Source organism: Papio anubis, unplaced genomic scaffold, assembly GCF_008728515.1.
Source record: "Papio anubis isolate 15944 unplaced genomic scaffold, Panubis1.0 scaffold444, whole genome shotgun sequence".
Classification (NCBI taxonomy): domain Eukaryota; kingdom Metazoa; phylum Chordata; class Mammalia; order Primates; family Cercopithecidae; genus Papio; species Papio anubis.
Window position 1 is genome coordinate 1 of NW_022164614.1, and position 18,048 is coordinate 18,048.

The following is an 18,048-nucleotide window of genomic DNA, read 5'->3' on the forward strand; positions in this document are numbered from 1 at the left end:
AATCTAATCCTCATAACAAGCTTATGAGTGAGTTAGTTACAATTTCTGTTCCAGTTTCACAAAGAAGGAAACTGAGGTTTAAATTGTATATTAAATTATATAATGTGTGCCACATTCTCACATCTGGAGGAGCCAGAATTCTGATACACACGAATTAACCCCAGGGCCATGTTCATAACCACTACATTTTGCTGCCTTTAATGTTGACCTTCATTGACTCTCTGTCCCTTTTCCTCTTCTTTACGTTTCATATAGGAATTATCTCCTAGCTTCTTAATTTGTATTCTATTTCCCAGGATGGATCTCACCTGGTCACTCTAGTATAAAGATAGTACCTGTTTGACTTGATCAGCTTTGGCCCAGAATATATTATCTTCAAGAGGCAAAATACATTATCTTCAAGAGGCAACTCCTGTATGACTGTGGCTTGGTCTCTTGGGCAAGAAAGAACAATCTCAGCGAACCGATCCATTATTTTGACCTTGTATAAACGTATCCTCAGTTACTGAGTATCTGATAACAAGAGCCTATTTTATTTTATTTTATTTTTATTTTTATTTATTTTTTATTTTATGAGACGGAGCTTGCTGTGTTGGCCAGGCTGGAGTGCAGTGGTGCGATCTCGGTTCACTGCAAGCTCTACCTCCCAGGTTCACATCGTTCTCCTGCCTCAGCCTCCCAAGTAGCTGGGACTACAGGCGCCCGCCACCACGCCTAGCTAATTTTTTTGTATTTTTAGTAGAGACAGAGTTTCCCCTTGTTAACAAGGATGGTCTCAATCTCCTGACCTCGTGATCCGCCCGCCTCAGCCTCCCAAAGTGCTGGGATTACAGGCATGAGCCACTGCGCCTGGCTGCAAGAGGCTTTTTAACAGCAAATATTGAGCCCAGTGTAGCTCCAGCTGGACAGAGTTGTGAGGTGAGGTGGCAGAGACTAGCCCCCTCTCCCTTCTTTCTATGGTAGTAGAATGTCTAATTTTTAACTAGCTACAAGCCTGCCCAGATAAGACTACATTTCTTATATGCCCTTGGAGTTTGATATAGCCATATGACTAAGTTTTAGACAATAGAATGTGAGAAGAAATAACACAATTTGTGGATCATGATGACAAAGGAAGAGATAGCTTCTCCTCTTCTACTTTCTTTCCTACTGGATGGCTGGAATGTTACTGTGGTAGTCAGCTATGTCAGACCATGCAGACAAGGACAGCAACACCCTTGGAAATGTGGCGGAACAAGGTACAAGAAGCCACATCCCTGGACCTGACGGAGCAGAGTTGCCATTTTGGGGTGGACTGCCTGCCCTCTGAGTGTTACCTGAGAGAGAAAGGTCATTCTACCTTGTACATACGATGTTAACTTTCTTAGAGTTACAGCAGCTGAAACCACGCCCAAACTACCATAGGTAGCTTAATCTGACCCATGTATTTCCCATCTGTTTCAGAATCTTTTTTGTAATCCGCAAAGGAAGCCAAAAGAAATATTATGAAAATGGTAAAAAAAAAAAAAAAAAATCGGAAAATATAACATAAGTTATATTGAGGGTAGCAAAGTGGATGACTGCACTGGAAGAAAAACGTTTTTTCCAAAGGGGCCAAAATATCAAGATGAGAAGTGCACTCATCTTATCTGTCACCTGAGTCCTAGACATTTAATCTGCATTATGTCAAATACCCAAAAGATGAGCAGATGACTTAGTCATTCATCACGGTATTTAGTTAGATTTCAATAAAACATAAAAATACAAACATTAACAGATTCTATGCATGGTGCCCGTGCACTGCTTTTAAAATTTCTGTGGACTGAAGAAAGACCTGGGAGGCTTTTTAGATACGTAAATTTCTTGGTTCCATCCCAAATCTGAACCATGTGTGCAGTTCAGGAATCTGTCTTTGTGAACTAACCAGGTGATTTTCTGGCTCACCAAAACACCTAAACCTGCAATATATTGAGGTTTGCAAAGAATATTATAACAATTAAAAATAGTAATAATTATAGAAACATTAAAATCATATGCTTACCTATCTCGACAAGTATTTATCGAATTGCTGCAATTAATAATAATATTATCTACAGTGAATGGAGTATTTATATTTTCTGGGGACTATATAAAATTCTTGACTTATTATTTCATTTTGTTTTCACAATAAAAAGTCAGTCTTTAAAATTATCATTTTTCAGATGAAGACTCTGAGGTTTAATAGGTTTAGATAGACTTGCCCACAGGCTAAGCTAAAAAGTGATAGCATGGGGCCATTTCTGGATTTTTCTCCCTTCACAGTCCAGGAATTTGACTCTTAGACAGGAAACTCTTTCACGGAATCTTGGAGCCATCATCATTCAGAGAGAAAAATCATGGCTCAAAGGTTATTCAAGTAAGCAGTAGTGAGCACATAGGTGTTCAGCATGTCTGTACCTGCCATTTGCAAGATATCATATAGGATTTGTGAAAAGACGTGAGTTCAGGGATTAGAATAAAAGAGAGAACATAAAAACACATTTTCTGAGTTAAAAGGCCAAGCTTTGTATAAATCATTTTAGCGATTTTAAACACACACACACACGTGCACACGCACACACACACACAGACTTTAGAGATGTAAAAATACTTACAGTGGGTTCCCAAGATTGTGACAACTCTAGTTTCAGAATTTTAAATTCATAAGGATTTAACAAAATCTTGTGAATTGTTTCAAATTTATAGTTTAATTTTATTGATTTTTTTGTCTGCGTTTGGCTAAGTTATGGTCGCATTTTTCAATTTTTTTTTTTTTTTAAAAGATGAAGTCTTGCTCTGTCTCCCAGGCTGGAATACAGTGGTACTATCCCAGCTCACTGCAACCTTTGTCTCCTGGGTTCAAGGGATTCTCGTGCTTCAGCCTCCCTAGTATCTGGGACTACAGGTGCACACCACCACTCCAGTAAATATTTTGTATTTTTTGTGGAGATGAGGTTTTACCATGTTGGCCAGGCCAGTCTCAAAATCTTGACCTCCAGTGATCAGCCGGCCTCAGCCTCCCAAAGTACTGGGATTACAGATGTGAGCCACCACACCTGGCCTACATGTAATATCTGTGGGTGTGTGTCATACACATCCAGACATAAAGACACACACAAATCATTTATATATGCACTTCCACATTTACTTGTCAGCTGTTGATCTCTCTCTGGTAATGAAGCGCTGATATGGATTACAAATCCATTTTTAATTTAAGATAGATAGCATTGTATTTTCTTAATTTAAAATAATACTTATAGAGACACCAGTATACATCAAATTTTAATGGGATTCTTAATTGTTAGAAGGAGGTCAAACAAAGAAATTATATAAAGATGTTACACATTTTAACTCAAAGACCTCAATGTATTTTATGCTTTTTATTGTTTTATAGTAGAATTTTTACAACCAACGTACTACCAAGTAGAGGGAAAAAGTCTTCACTTTCAATAAAAAATTAAAATGCTGAATTAAATAGATTAGTATCTAATAGCACCTTCATTTATTTTTATGTGCACAAGATTATCTTAAATATTTGTTATGGATGAAGTGGCTTTCTACCAAATTGGGCCTTTTCACAAGTAGAAAATGTTAACATAAATTATAGCATAAATCATTGCCTCATAGAATGCCAGAGGCGGCGTATAAAGAGCCGCTTAATATCTTTACTGCCATTAGCCACCAATCTATTGAAAGTGGTGAGTTCATTACCACCGATTCTTGTAGACTTTATTGCTATCATCTTTGGTGTTATATATACCGGACCTGGCTTGCATAACAAGAAGTCCTTGCTGGGAAATATCCTATTAACAATGACAGTGCATTTGTCATTGTGATAATAAACCTGAGAGCTGTCTGTAGACTATAAATTATCAAGGCGCCATTTGTGCTGCCCTGGCTTGAAGGTTTGTCAGTGTTTCCATTTTAAACCCTTGATTTTCAGTGAGTTGTAACTCAACTATCAGAATCTGCAGTGAGCTGCAACTTTACATCCAAGGACTCAGCTCGTGACTTTTTTTGAAACAATTCTTAAATATGACTTACATTTTCCTATCAGGAAGAACAGAGGTCTGCTGGCTTGAGCACAATAGTATCAAAGAGATCTGCAAAACATACTCACTTCCGGCTAAAAAAAAAAAAAAAAAATGTTTAGATCTGGTCCAGAATACCTATGGATATTTAAAATCAGAGTTTGTAATGGTCCCTTTTTTATGCCTTAAAAGGACATTATTTATTTTTTAGAAGGGTAACAACTAAAAGCAAATGTCAGACTTTCAAGGTAACTACATATGTCAGGGGATTTTTCCTTTCATGCAAGAGCCTCCATTTCCATCCCTTTCAGATTAATAATTTGAAAAATAGAAGAATTTTCATGGAGCAGTGAGACACACTGCTGTCAAGTGAGGGGAACATTGGAGAAGCAGATGTATATTTGAAACAGAAATAGTAATGATTGTGTAAATAGATGTGCCTTTGGCTTAGAGGTGAGCTTTACCAGTCTGTGACATTTCTCAGCCAAGGAGCTGGAAGCCTGCAGAACCAGAAAATGCTTTCTGCATTACATGAAGGACTGGTTCCACAACCTGCAATCTTTCTTACCTCAAACTGGGCTGGTAGACAATTACAATTACTTGAAAAATGTTCCCAATTCCCAAATTAAGGGCATTGACTTCTATGGATACACTGACAGCAACTAAAACTCTCAAGTCTCAAGGTTCTAGAGAGGGTGATTAATTGATCTGAGTATTTGGACACCAGTTGCATACAAGCCTGGATGCTGGGTACCACATGAAAGGAAAAAGTGAAGAAAAAGACTGGCTTCAGCTCTCAGAGAGGTTGCTAATTCCTAAGGAAGACTGACAAGTAAGAATACAAATATTATACAAGACAGAGTGAGATGTAAATGGAAAATTGAGCTGTAAAAACTAGTGGAGGAAAGGTAAAGCGATTAATTTTTACCAGAGGCCTAAAGCAACAGACTTCATGGACAGGACACATTTAAGCAGTATCTTCAAGAATTTCATCATTTTAGAGACCACCATAGTCCCCGCTTCCACCCCTCACCCCACCATGTAACACAATGCCCTTTCCTGGGATGCGTTACAATGTGAGGAGAATAACACATTCCTACTATAAGAATGACCTAGACTAGCTTGGATGGGGTGGACTAGCAGATATTTGCCCAACTTCTAACAATTACAAATACAAAATAATTTTCACAGTATACCAATTGCTTAGAGTGATTGGGAACAACCAAAGTGTAGCCGGCTAGAATAAACCTTCTTTTATTTTAGGGAAATCCTAATGTCTGGGTCCTTCTAGATCCCTTTTAATGAGACACTGGGCCTTCAGTTTTACTCAGTCATTAAGTGAGAGAAAACACAGCATATATTCATTATATTGAATTTATTCTCAAATGTGTTAAAGAAAAATCAAATAGTTCAGACAATATCAAATCAGTGCTTTGGGTAGATAATTTATCGAGACTACATACAAAATCCCCAATCTGTGTCCCAGACACTATGCTAAATGACTGCAAATCATGAAGTAGGTTTTAATAGTTCCATTTTATAGAATAGGAAACTGATACTTAGGCAAATGGCAAGTTTTGAGACAGGTTAAGATTTGCCTAATACTAAAGAGCTATTTGAAGGTACCACAGAAATTCAAGCTTTGGCTTCCTGACTGCATGGGCAGTCAGACCATGACCTCTAGCCTCCATACACTTCCACTGTTGTCTTTTAGTCTCAAATAATAAATTGGAGAGAGCATTAAGAATGATAGTTCTCACCCTCCAAAACTTAGTTCCTATTACCAATTAAATATCTTTCAAGTTTTTTCTTTTCTTTCTGAAATAATTTGATTGATGCTCTTCAGATATGTACCATTCTGCTTCAATTTTGTCCTCAAGAGCTATTTCAAAACAGTGATTTCATGTCAAAATAAAAGCAAAATAGGCTGGGCGTGGTGGCTCATGCCTGTAATCCGAGCACTTTGGGAGGCCGGGGTGGGCAGATCACGATGTCAGGAGTTCAAGACCAGCCTGACCAACATGGTAAAACCTCAACTCACCCAAAAATACAAAAATCAGCCAGGCATGGTGGCATGTGCCTGTAATCACAGCTACTCAGGAGGCTGAGGTAGGAGAATCACGTGAACTCAGGAGGCGGAGGTTGTAGTGAACTGAGATCACGCCACTGCACTCCAGCCTGGGTGACACAGCAAGACTTCACCTCAAAAAAAAAAAAAAACAAAAAAAACCAGGCAAAATAAGTAAAATGTTATTTTCTCACAAAGGTTATTGATTATATCAAAATAATATAATATTCTCTGACTTGTTTAGAACAAAATTCATAATTCAAGATCCAATTCTCATTTGAAAATAGCTCTGGTCTTTGGGACAATCACGCATATAAAATTTGCTCACATCTAGATAAAAGTTCCGCCACTTTAATTTCAAATTCCACAATGTTCTTGGGCTCCTTGCATCCCGTGTTAGCATCTTTGCCATTTGGATATGGCTATCTGTTAGTTCACTTGCTTTCTTTTCAAACTCCTTCCTAGTGCTCTAATAAATTACATATTTTTTTTCTATCAAGTTTAATGTCCTTTCAGAGTGGTAAACATGACTTGCAGAGTACACAATGCACTGAAAGATTCTCAGCAAACAGAGTATGGTCATTTTGATTCCAAATGTTTGCCCAGGCAATAGTTTGCCATTTGGAACCAACCCAAAAGCCAGCAAAAGCATGATGGGCCATCTGCTCATTCTTCCTTTCTCATTCTCAAGAATTTAAAACAATTATTTCCATTCATATAGCTTTTTGCTTTCAAAGCATTTACCAATTCCTATGCATATAATTCCATTTATCAACTTAAGCTTTCCACTAAAATAAAAATAGATAATTCAGGGGAAAGTGAAAATCTAACATTTGTCTTATCCAGTGATATCATCAGGGTTTTTTTGTGTTTGTTTTGTTTTCTTTCTTTCGTGGAGAACCAAAGAACAGGGGCATCAAATACCCCTCAGGGATAAAGCACATGACTTCAGTAAGTAATGTTTTGCTCTCCCTGCCTGGCCAAGTTCCTATGCCCTCATGAGCCAAAGATGGTTCAAACTCAGAATAGGGAGGAGAGGAGTTGGCAAAACAAGAATGTTAGATATAAGAGAGAACTATTGCTTGTTGTTGAGGGTTGGGAGAGAACATATGCTCAACTTTATGCCTTCATGTCTAAAACACCAAAAACAACGACAACAAAAGCCCAAATTGACAAATGGGATCTAATTAAACTAGAGAGCTTCTGCACAGCGAAAGAAACTACCATCAGAGTGAACAGGCAACCTACAGAATGGGAGAAAATTTTTGCAATCTACTCATCTGACAAAGGGCTAATATCTAGAACCTATAAAGAACTCAATCAAATTTACAAGAGAAAAACAACCAACCCCATCAAAAAGTGGGCAAAGGATATGAACAGACACTTCTCAAAAGAAGACATTCATACAGCCAACAGACACATGAAAAAATGCTCATCATCACTCGCCATCAGAGAAATGCAAACCAAAACCACAATGAGATACCATCTCACACCAGTTAGAATGGCAATCATTAAAAAATCAGGAAACAACAGGTGCTGGAGAGGATGTGGAGAAATAGGAACACTTTCACACTGTTGGTGGGACTGTAAACTAGTTCAGCCATTGTGGAAAACAGTGTGGCGATTCCTCAAGGATCTAGAACTAGAAATACCATTTGACCCAGCCATCCCATTACTAGGGATATACCCAAAGGATTGTAAGTCATGCTGCTATAAAGACACATGCACACGTATGTTTATTGCGGCACTATTCACAATAGCAAAGACTTGGAATCAACCCAAATGTCCATCAGTGACAGACTGGATTAAGAAAATGTAGCACATATACACCATGGAATACTATGCAGCCATACAAAAGGATGAGTTTGTGTCCTTTGTAGGGACATGGATGCAGCTGGAAACCATCATTCTCAGCAAACTATTGCAAGAACAGAAAACCAAATACCGCATGTTCTCACTTATAGGTGGGAATTGAACAATGAATCACTTGGACACAAGAAGGGGAGCATCACACACCAGGTCCTATTGTGGGGAGGGGGTAGTGGGGAGGGATAGCATTAGAAGATATACCTAATGTAAATGACGAGTTAATGGGTGCAGCACACCAACATGGCACATGTATACATATGTAACAAACCTGCACATTGTGCACATGTACCCTAGAACTTAAAGTATAATAATAATAAAAGAAGTTTAACAAAAAAAAACTTTATGCCAAGTATGTGCAGTAACACAAAAGTTCATTTTAAATTTAGAGATATGATAGTACAGCGTATCTGGGTTCCATGCTGTGTGAAGCCCAAGAAGATAGCAAACTTCACGAAGAAATTTTTCTGTCATCACGGGCAGCTACTGTAGAGTAAAACTGTCACTTCTAATATGGCATAGCCAAGCCTGAAGGGGAAGGGAGGGGCCGCAGAGGACACTACACTCCAAGGTGTGTATTTCTACAGGCTCAAATGTGTCTGAGACAGCATTCCAAAGATTCCTCCCACTGTACCTACTGCCACCCAAATGGGTGCTGTGAAAGGTCTGAGAGGCAACTGTTCCTCAATGAATCTTATGTTTATGATGAGGAGATGCAGCCCTAGAGGGCAGAACTGCTGGGGTACTCTAAACCCTCTAAAGTCCTTTTCAGATCACATCTTCTAACTATCCTCACTTCCTAAAACTCTTGCACTGTGAATTTTAGAAGTTCTTGTCTCTTATCATTAAAAGAATTTGTATTCTCGATCCCCTGTGTTCCAGAACCTGTTCCTGTCTTGAGGATACCATTTTCCCCATAGCCCTTTCAAATGATAGCTCTTACCCCATTGCATTGTTGTAAGCCTGGCTTGAAGGAAGAATGGTGTCGTCTTATCTCCTCATTGTCACTTCCTTCCTATCTTCTCTTCTTTCTCCATGAAAACAATCGACTTTGAATCTCAGGTCATCAGCCTATTCCAAATACCAGTCCTCCTTGTTTCTGTAATTAACTCATACTTGGAGACCATTTTCTCTTAATTTTTGAGGATTTTTGATCCTGGCTCATTGTCCCTCTTTTTCACACCACTCCTGCTTTTTGGTGATTTCAATTCCCCTCCAACCTAATGTTACCCTGCTAATATCCTGGCTTCTAAGTCACTGACCTCCTCTCTTCCTATGTTCCTCTCAGCTATGTTTCTCAGCCATTCGCTCACATTTGCTCTCTTGTCTTACCCTAACCGCGTGCCCTCCATATTTTCCATTTCCAGCATCACATTCTGCTATGTTTCCAGCCCACTCCCTCTAGGAACTCCTCTCCAACCTCCCTTTGACCCCATCAGAATCTATAATTTCTCAGTGATATCAATTTACACTTTTCCTGGCTTGCCTTCAATTCAATCCTTTTGTAATCCAGCTTAAATTCTGGTGACCAATAATTATAATCCCTCCCTTGCATGTATCCACAAATTTTTGGTCACTCTCTCACTTCATCATAGGCAAAAACACAGCCCTACTTAAATCTAACTCTTTGTCTACTCCATGCCTGCAACTGTGCAACTGAATACGACTGAAGAAAAGCATAAAACCATGATGAATGGCCTCACTTTAAATTCATGATCACTAATCTCAAGTGGGCTCTTAGTGTTAACTGGAAAATATATTTCCATATCCATTTCTCTCTCACTGTACCAGTGGAGTATGTCATATTTTTAGTTCTTTCCTTAAACCTTCAATACCTCTTCCCCCATCCTTATTATTTGATGACGTGGTTCCTTCTTCTCAGCAACTTATTTTACTGATAAAATAAAAGCAACCAGAAAAGAACTTCTGCAAACTCCAACCCCATCTACTCGCTTGCCTGCACCTGTGCCTGTTATACTCTACTTTTCCTTCTGGTGCTGATATGATTCCGATAACTGGAGGAACACCTGGGTTCTTAGTCTGGCACCAATTTTGATAGTGACACAGACCCTGTGGAGTGGTTTTATGGAGCAGAGAGTTTAATAAGAAAGAAAGAAGAAGCTCCCCCATACAGAGACAGAGGGAGGGGAACTCCAAAGCTGCACGAGGAAACCCTGTGTGCTGTGGAAAAGTGACTGCTTATATAAGGAGGCTGGAGGAGGCAGTGTCTGATTTGTGTAGGACTCAGGGTATTGGTTTGACCAGGTATGGCCCTCCCACTCTAGCCTTTTAATATGCAAATGCAGGCCACCATGATGTTCTATACACCTGGGTATATGTGGGGGAGGCATGTTGTCAGGCATATGTTGGGCCAAGGGCCCAAGAAGACTGCAGAAATCGCCTTGCTTGGGTGGACCCAGTTTCTAATGGCCAGCATGGCCCATCTAAGAGCTGGGGTTTTCCTGCTAGACAAGAAACATTTCTGGAGTTGCTTTAAAAGAAACAAAAGCTTCCCAAGGAACCCTTTTCCTCTCTATCTGCCAAAAATAACTTCTTAATAACTCCTATAACAGTACCATAGATGCACTATCCATGCTTCTAGCTGATATGAGTGTCTCTACTTGTGCACCAAGTCCCATCTCCTCTGCACTGTCTGAAGACATCATGGCAGCAATTATACCCTCTTTTTCCAAACCATGATTTTATTTTCTCTATTAAGTCTTTCTCTCCAACATAATAACTTGCTTTTTATTCTTCTACCTTCTTTTTACCTCTACTTCATTCTTGAGCCACTATTTATTTCTGCCTTTCCCTTTACAGAAACTTTCCTGGAAAGTGTTTTCTGTCCTTGATAGGATTCATTTTCTTTCTTAATTCTTCCTTGATTCCACCCCGTGTTTTCTCCACACCACTCCATTAATGTTGCTCTTGGCAGCCCCATCAACGACCTCAGATCCAGTGGTAAGTCCTTGGTGTTCACCTTATTCCATCTACTAGCAGTATGTTACATGGTCTATCTTGAAACACATTCTTCAATTGACTTTCCGGACACCCCCTACCCGATGTTTTGCCTCACACCTCATTTGCCACTACCTCTAAAGCTTCTTTTCGAGTTTCTCCTCATCTCCCTGACCTCTTAATGTTGGAGTGCCAAGGACTTCATTTTGGAATTTTTATTTTCCTGTTTATGCTCACTTTCATTCTTTTGGGGCTTTACATACTGCTTAAGTACTCGTGATATGCTGACAACTCTAGGATCTCTCTCTCTCTCTATGAATTCTGGATTCATAGAAGCAGCTACCTATGTCACACCTCCTGTTAAATGTCTAATAGGCTTACCAAGTTTAATGTGTCTAAATATTAAGCTTCTAATCTTCCTGACCCCAACCCCAAGCAAATATCCTCTATCTCATCTTTGCCCCATTTCAACTAATGCCATTCTTCCAGAAGCTCTGGCCAGAGACCTTGAATTCTTCCTGGAGTCCTTTCTATTTGTCACATCCTATCCCAAAATGATGCTAAATCTTTTCCACCTCTTTTCCTGAATGTCCTTTACTCAGAAAACTCATGACTCTCTTCTTCACCTCCATTGGCTCTTTACTTAAATGCCACTCTGAGGCCCTCCCTGACCTTGAATTTAAAACTTCAACACCCTATTCTCAACACTTACTATCCACTTCCCTGCATTATTTTTCTCTGTAGCATATATCTCCATTTTAAAAAATGCTATTTATTTATTTTGTTTATTGTCTGTTTGTATCTCCCATCCTTCCACTGTCATATTATACACTCTTTGAAGACAGGGCATTGTTTTATTTGCTCACTGCTCTATCCCCAGTACCTAAAACAACACAACACATGGTAGGAACTCACTAATAGTTATAGAATATGTTAGGAATACCACTTTCAAGTAACCATTTTGAAGTTTGCATCCCCATCACCCATCCTGAATATCACAAGGTCTCTTGTCTACTCCCTGAGCGACAGGATCCCTTTGCTTTCCTGCTGAGAGTGAAGCAGTTCTGGAAGGGGAAGCCCAGTAATGTACTCTTGCATGAAAGAAAGCCTGTGGTTTTGATGTGTTAAGGCCTTGGGTATGATGGTTCGCTAGCATTAAAGTGGTGGTGAATAATTCTCTTCCTCCCTGCAATGTAGCATTTTGGTAGATAACGACATCTTATTTTCAGTCTGAATCATTTCTGATGTCCTGTTCATTTCTAACAGCATGCTCATTCTTCTGCATACCACAGTCAAAAGTTTTTGTTCATCTCTGCACTGCCCCGCCCCATCCCACTCACCTTTTCTAAAGTCAGCCTCGATCAGCCAGCGTCCCACTAGAAGTACAGAACCCACTCTGAGGAGTTAAAACAAACACAGAGAATTGTTTCCACAGCTATATAGAATGCAGGGAGGATGCTGAGAAAGCATCCAGTACAGAGGGAGGCAAACCAGAAATGAATGATGGTAGGAAGCTCTTACCCTAAGTCTGAAGGGACCAGAGGGGAGTGTTGTTACTGGAGCACTGGGGTGACAGTCACCTGGTGAAAAAATGGAATCAGGGCAGGTCATCACAGGGTTTTCTGGAGACCAAGAAGAGAAACAGTGGCTTCTGGGAATCACACCATAAACATAGAAGTGGGAATTTCTCCCTCCTTCCCACTAATGGAACATCCAATCTTCCATTAGTGCCTTTCTTGGCATAGGATCCTGAAAAACACAGTCTGCAGGGGTCAGCTAGTCTTCTCCCTTCACTGCTTCCCCACTCTTTGTGATACATAGCAGAACAGGGGGAAATTCGACAAACAGATATTAAGGTAAACAGCTCCATGAACAGGCATGTAAGTTGGGATTTTGGTCATTTCTAGCAGTCAGAAGTTAATTGCCCCAGACGATCTGAAGATGCCTATAAGAATCTTCAAGATATGAAGTACAACCAAGCTTACTCTTAACAGCTTGGGGTAAGGTGGTGAGGTTTTGTTGTGGGGTGCTGACAGAAACTTAGGATAGTGCAGAAGGGGAGGAGAGGAGGGCCTCCAGCTTTGAGGCTGTTTCAGTTCCCACTAGGGTCATCCCTCTCTCACTAAGGAGCCCATTCTGTGGCAGGTCATGTCTGGGACTTGGGCACCAACACTCAGTTTCCCACTCACTTCCCATGTTCACAGTTGTTGGCAAACTTCCTTCACATTAGTGGGGCTCTGATTTTCAAGAATCCAGAAATTGTCAAAAGGGCTATTAAGCTATTAACCATAGTTCTAAAGGATCATATTGTGAAAGCTATAATTGCCTACAGTAGGTCCCAAATAGAAAAGTAAATATGAAACTTTCTTTTACAAAAAGTTAAATGATGGGAAAGAACTAATTTTGATTAGTTCTCTGATTAACCTTTATCTCTTGACTTATTATCTGAGTAGAATGATAAACTGAATCGCAAACTGAGGAGAATCACATGACTTTCTGGATGGAACTGTACATATATTTTTATCTACCTGCAAAAATAGCATGTATGCTTATTATATCTCCCACCTAATAGCAGATTATTTTATAGTTACTTTTTATTTAGTTAAGTCTCATCATTGACAGCTGGGTGCGGCCAGGAGAGGAACACAAGCTTAGGGGAATCCTAAAGAAGTTGATCATTCCCAAAGAAGTTGATCATTCCCTACCTGTTCAATGCTGTGTTGCCAGCCCAAGGCAGATCCAAGCTGGGTGAGATAAAAAGCTTTAAACAGTATAAGTCAAAGATATTAAAAGTGTGGATGTTTCACTGGATTGGAATTTTTAATATCTGAGAGAAGCTGAAGAAGCAATGGGATTATCCAGTGTGGAGGATAATAAGTCAAAAGATCAAGGTTAATAGAAAATTGTTTTCTGCTTTCATACACCAAATCCAGCTCATTCAATAGTTAGGTTTTTCAGAGAACAAATAACCTTGTAGATTGTGATTACTGCTGTGAACAAGGTGAGATCAGAAGAGGTCTCCTTCAGGCAATTGTCCTTGAACCTGAGACCTGAAACAAAATAAACAGAGACTTAGAAAAAAACATACTTAGCAGAACACAGTGGCTCATGCCTGTAATCTCAGTGCTTTGGGAGGCCAAGGTGGGTGGATCACTTGAGGTCAGCAGTTTGAGACCAGCCTGGCCAACATAGCGAAACCTTATCTCTACTAAAAATACCAAAATCAGCTGGGTGTGGTGGCATGCACTTGTGATTCCAGCTACTTGAGAGGCTGAGGCAGGAGAATCACTTAAACCCAGGAGGCAAAGCTTGCAATGAGCTGAGATCACACCACTGCACTCCAGTCTGGGTGACAGAGTAAGACTCTATCTCAAAAAAAAAAAAAAAAAAAATAGTATTCTCATTTCATTAGTGGAAATAACATGAGTGACGGTCACAAGGCAGAAACTTCTAGTGATATAGGTATGGACCAAAGTACTAGAAGCATCAGATGCATAGTATATCAGAGGGAGAGGTCATTGGAGAGTGCACTGGAGTCAGGGACCTAATGCCACAGTGGCTCTGAGATCTGGGCCTTGATTTTGAAATTAGTTATAAAGGCAATAAGAAGACATTAAAGCATTTGGAGCCACCAGATTTGTGTTTAAAAAATAATAATCCTGGCTTTTCTGAGGTCAGTGTATTGCTGATGAGTAAGGTGGACATAAAGGCATGTGTTGGAAGCATTTTACTAGTTGAAATAAGACGTGGTAGTAGCTTGGCCTAGTGATAGTGGCAGAAGGCAGACAGGAGCGGGTCCCCCGTGAAACTCTACCTTCAAGCTGAGAAAGTTTAAAGCCTGGAAGCCAAGCTACAAGTCAAATCCATGGACTGGATTGAGAGTCTCCTTTCCCATTTGGTGACTTTCTTCTGATTGATCCTCACCCTTCACCTATTTTACATATACCTACCCTTCCCTAACTGGTTTTCTACACTGTCATGCCCACCTTTGAGTGGTGCTTTTGTTTTAACCTTTTTTACGTATGCATATTCACAAACCAATCAGCATGTACTACCCATTCTGAGCTCATAAAAGCCCTAGACCGAGCTACACTGAGAGGGAGACCACCCAACTTAGGGTGGGGTTTCAGGGATGGTGGATATCAGGGAGAATTGGTAGGTAGAACTTTGACCACATAGTGTGGGATTAATTAAGAAGTTATACACTTGCAGACATTGGCAGGTCTGTGCTCCCTCTGAAGGCTCCAATGGAGAGCCTTTTCTTGTTCTTCCAGCTTCTGGTCACTCCATACATTCCTCAGCTTGTGAGGAACTGAGAGCTGTTCTGTCACTCAGTAGAATTCTTCTCTGCCCTCCTCACCCATTGATTGTCAACGTAACCTTATTATTCTTGGATGCAGGACAAGGACGTGAGAACCACCAAACATGGGTACGAGCCGTAACACAGGCGGGCTGGGGCATGCCCAGCTAAGCTGCAGGCTGAGCATGGAACCTGCAGTGAGTGCAGGATCCAGGCCGGTGTGTAAGCCAGGTGTGGCCCAGCAGGCCAAGTGAATGGGGTACCTCCTGTGTCAGGCCCAGGACTGAGCAAGGTCCAGGTGGGGACATCACTGACTGTGGAGGTCCCTGGCTGGCAAAGTGACTGAGAAAAATCCTGCACACTAGGTTACTCGGAGAAGAAATAGAGAGATGGTGGATATCAGGGAGAATTGGTAGGTAGAACTTTGACCATGTAGTGTGGGATTAATTAAGAAGCTATAGTGGATGTTATTGATGCCCTGTTCTTGCCTTTTCTCTTGGCAGATTTCCCCTTTTTCCAGCTGCTGTGAGTGCCGGATGCTAGTTGCTCATAGCTGCCACCTTCTCTGGAGCTTTTCCCCAGCAAGACACTAGCTGCAGTGTTGGGGAGGTTAGGTCCTATAACCTCTCACTCCTGAGGAAGCTGGAAACTGGACATGTGGTAACAAAAGGTCAGTCTCCTTGCCTCAAGGTGGGATCAGCTGAGTGCACAATTTGCATTCCAGAGCTTCCTTATGGGATCATGTTGAAGCTAGACTCACTCACATTTTTTGCCCAGCCCTCTCCTGTTTTTCTCACTTCCCTTTTGAGAACACTAATTAAATAAATCACTTGACTATCACTAAATCAATTTCAATATTATAAGTTACTTGAGAATTCTTGTCTGAACCTCTGCTTTTAGGGAACCCAACCTAAAAAAGAATTAATTTTCAGCAGATTACTTTTGACATGACTATGAGGTATCCAAGTAATGACATTAAATAGGTAGATTGATATGGGACTCAACCTCAGAGAGATAGAGTATTTGGGCATTAGTAGCATGTGAATAGTATTAGCAGCCAGAGGAATGGATGGAATTTCCAAGGAGGTATGTAACTAGATAGGAGGATTTAGGGCTGAGCCATGAGATCTCTGACATTTAGAGGTAGAAGTTAAGGATTCAGCAAAAGAGAGAGTGTCGTGTCTTGGGAACTGAAGAAACTCTATGTCTAGATTTTGAGGTTGTAATAGGGTTCTATCAAATGAAATTATATAAAGTATTAGACTTAATAGTGGTCACTGACTATCTTCTTTAATATACAATATGCAGAAAATTCAAGAAATGTGATGTTCTGTTGAAGAATCTTTTAATCATTGATACCTGCGAACTGATACTTTCAGAGTCTTTATAATTCTAGGTAGGGTTATTTTATGTTAACTGCACAATTAACTCATGTCATCAGTGAAGGTTTTTTCATTTGAATTAAGTCCCTAGTCCCTATAAAATGAGAATTTTCCTCATTTGCTGAAGTCTTTCAATTACTTTCTAAGTTGAATTAGTAGTGCACTAAACTTTTATTTCCAGAGAAATGAGTTCAAGTAGAGGTCATCCATGCAAATGAGTTGAGTGATCTCAAACTAGCTTTTATGGGTGTCAGAAAGTTCTATCTATATTGGTTTATTTTTAAAGGCAAAGGAAAGATTAAAATATGGATTTGATGTATTTATTTAAAGTGAGGTTTGAAAATGACTGTACTTTTGTGCGGTGAGTATCAAAGATCCCCTGAGTTAAAGATACTATGGACAGTGGGGCTACAAATTATGTAAGTTTATACCAAGATATAAGGTTTTTATTACAACAAAACCCAAAGCTCTCAATTCTTGTTTAGTCTCTGTAATATTTTGAATTAGATGGTATTTTTTTCAGCTTAATAATGCTGCAAATGATTTTTTTTAAAAAGCTAAGCAACTGGAATAAATCATCTTGCGAAAGTTGGCTCATGGTAGTTTCCAATATACTAGTGTGGTGGACTAAATGGTGTTTCTCAAAAAAATATGTCCATGTCTTAATCTCCAAAACTTGTGAATGTGCCCTTATTTGGAAAAAGAATCTTTGAGGATGTCATTAAGTAAAGAATTTCAAGATGATATCAGCCTGGGTTATCTGGGTGTGCCTTAAATTCAGTGACCAGTGTCCCTATAACAGGCAAAACAGGAGAAGACAAACAGAAGAAAGCCACATGAAGACAAAGACAGAGATTAGAGTTTTGCAGCCACAAGCTGAGGAACCTATGGAGTGACCAGAAGCTGGAAGAGCCAGAAAAGGCTCTCCACTAGAGCCTTCAGAGGGAGCACAGACCTGCCAACATCTTAATCTCAGATATCTGGCCTCCAGAGCTCTAAGAGAAAAAACTTTTGTTACTGTAAGCCACCAAGTGTGTGGTGATTTGTCACAGCAGCCACAGAAAACAAATATAAGTAACAGCATTTAAACTGTACGATAAGTATAACACAAATAATAGTAAAACATGGAACACGTACTCTGTGAGAGAGGTTACTGAGCACCTACGCACATTCTACCAGCACTATGTACTCAGAGCTACAGGTTCTTTTTGTCAGCTCAAGCTTATGAAACCCTAGGCAAGATTATCCCCATTTTACAGCTCATGAAATGGGGGCTCGAAAAGGTTAAAATATTTTCCAGAAGGCCACGACAAGTAAGTGAGACAGTGGGGATTTGTGTCCAAGTCTGTCTAACCTCAAAACCTTTGCTCTTTCTAATATACCATTTAGCTTCTTCCACCTGGGGCTCATTTATTTTAGGCCATTTTAAAATTACAGTAAACTGTT

General features: G+C 39.9%; 1 long non-coding RNA gene across 2 annotated transcripts; it reads left to right on the plus strand.

The window, feature by feature from the left end:
• Positions 1–14,308: 14,308 nt before the first annotated feature.
• LOC116273182 lies at positions 14,309–17,691 on the plus strand. 2 transcript variants are annotated; one of them, XR_004181642.1, is made up of 3 exons: positions 14,309–15,075; positions 15,321–15,632; positions 15,724–17,691. It is a non-coding gene; the product is annotated as an uncharacterized LOC116273182 (long non-coding RNA). The 2 variants fall into 2 exon arrangements; XR_004181641.1 differs by having other exon boundaries at positions 14,309–15,632.
• Positions 17,692–18,048: the final 357 nt, after the last annotated feature.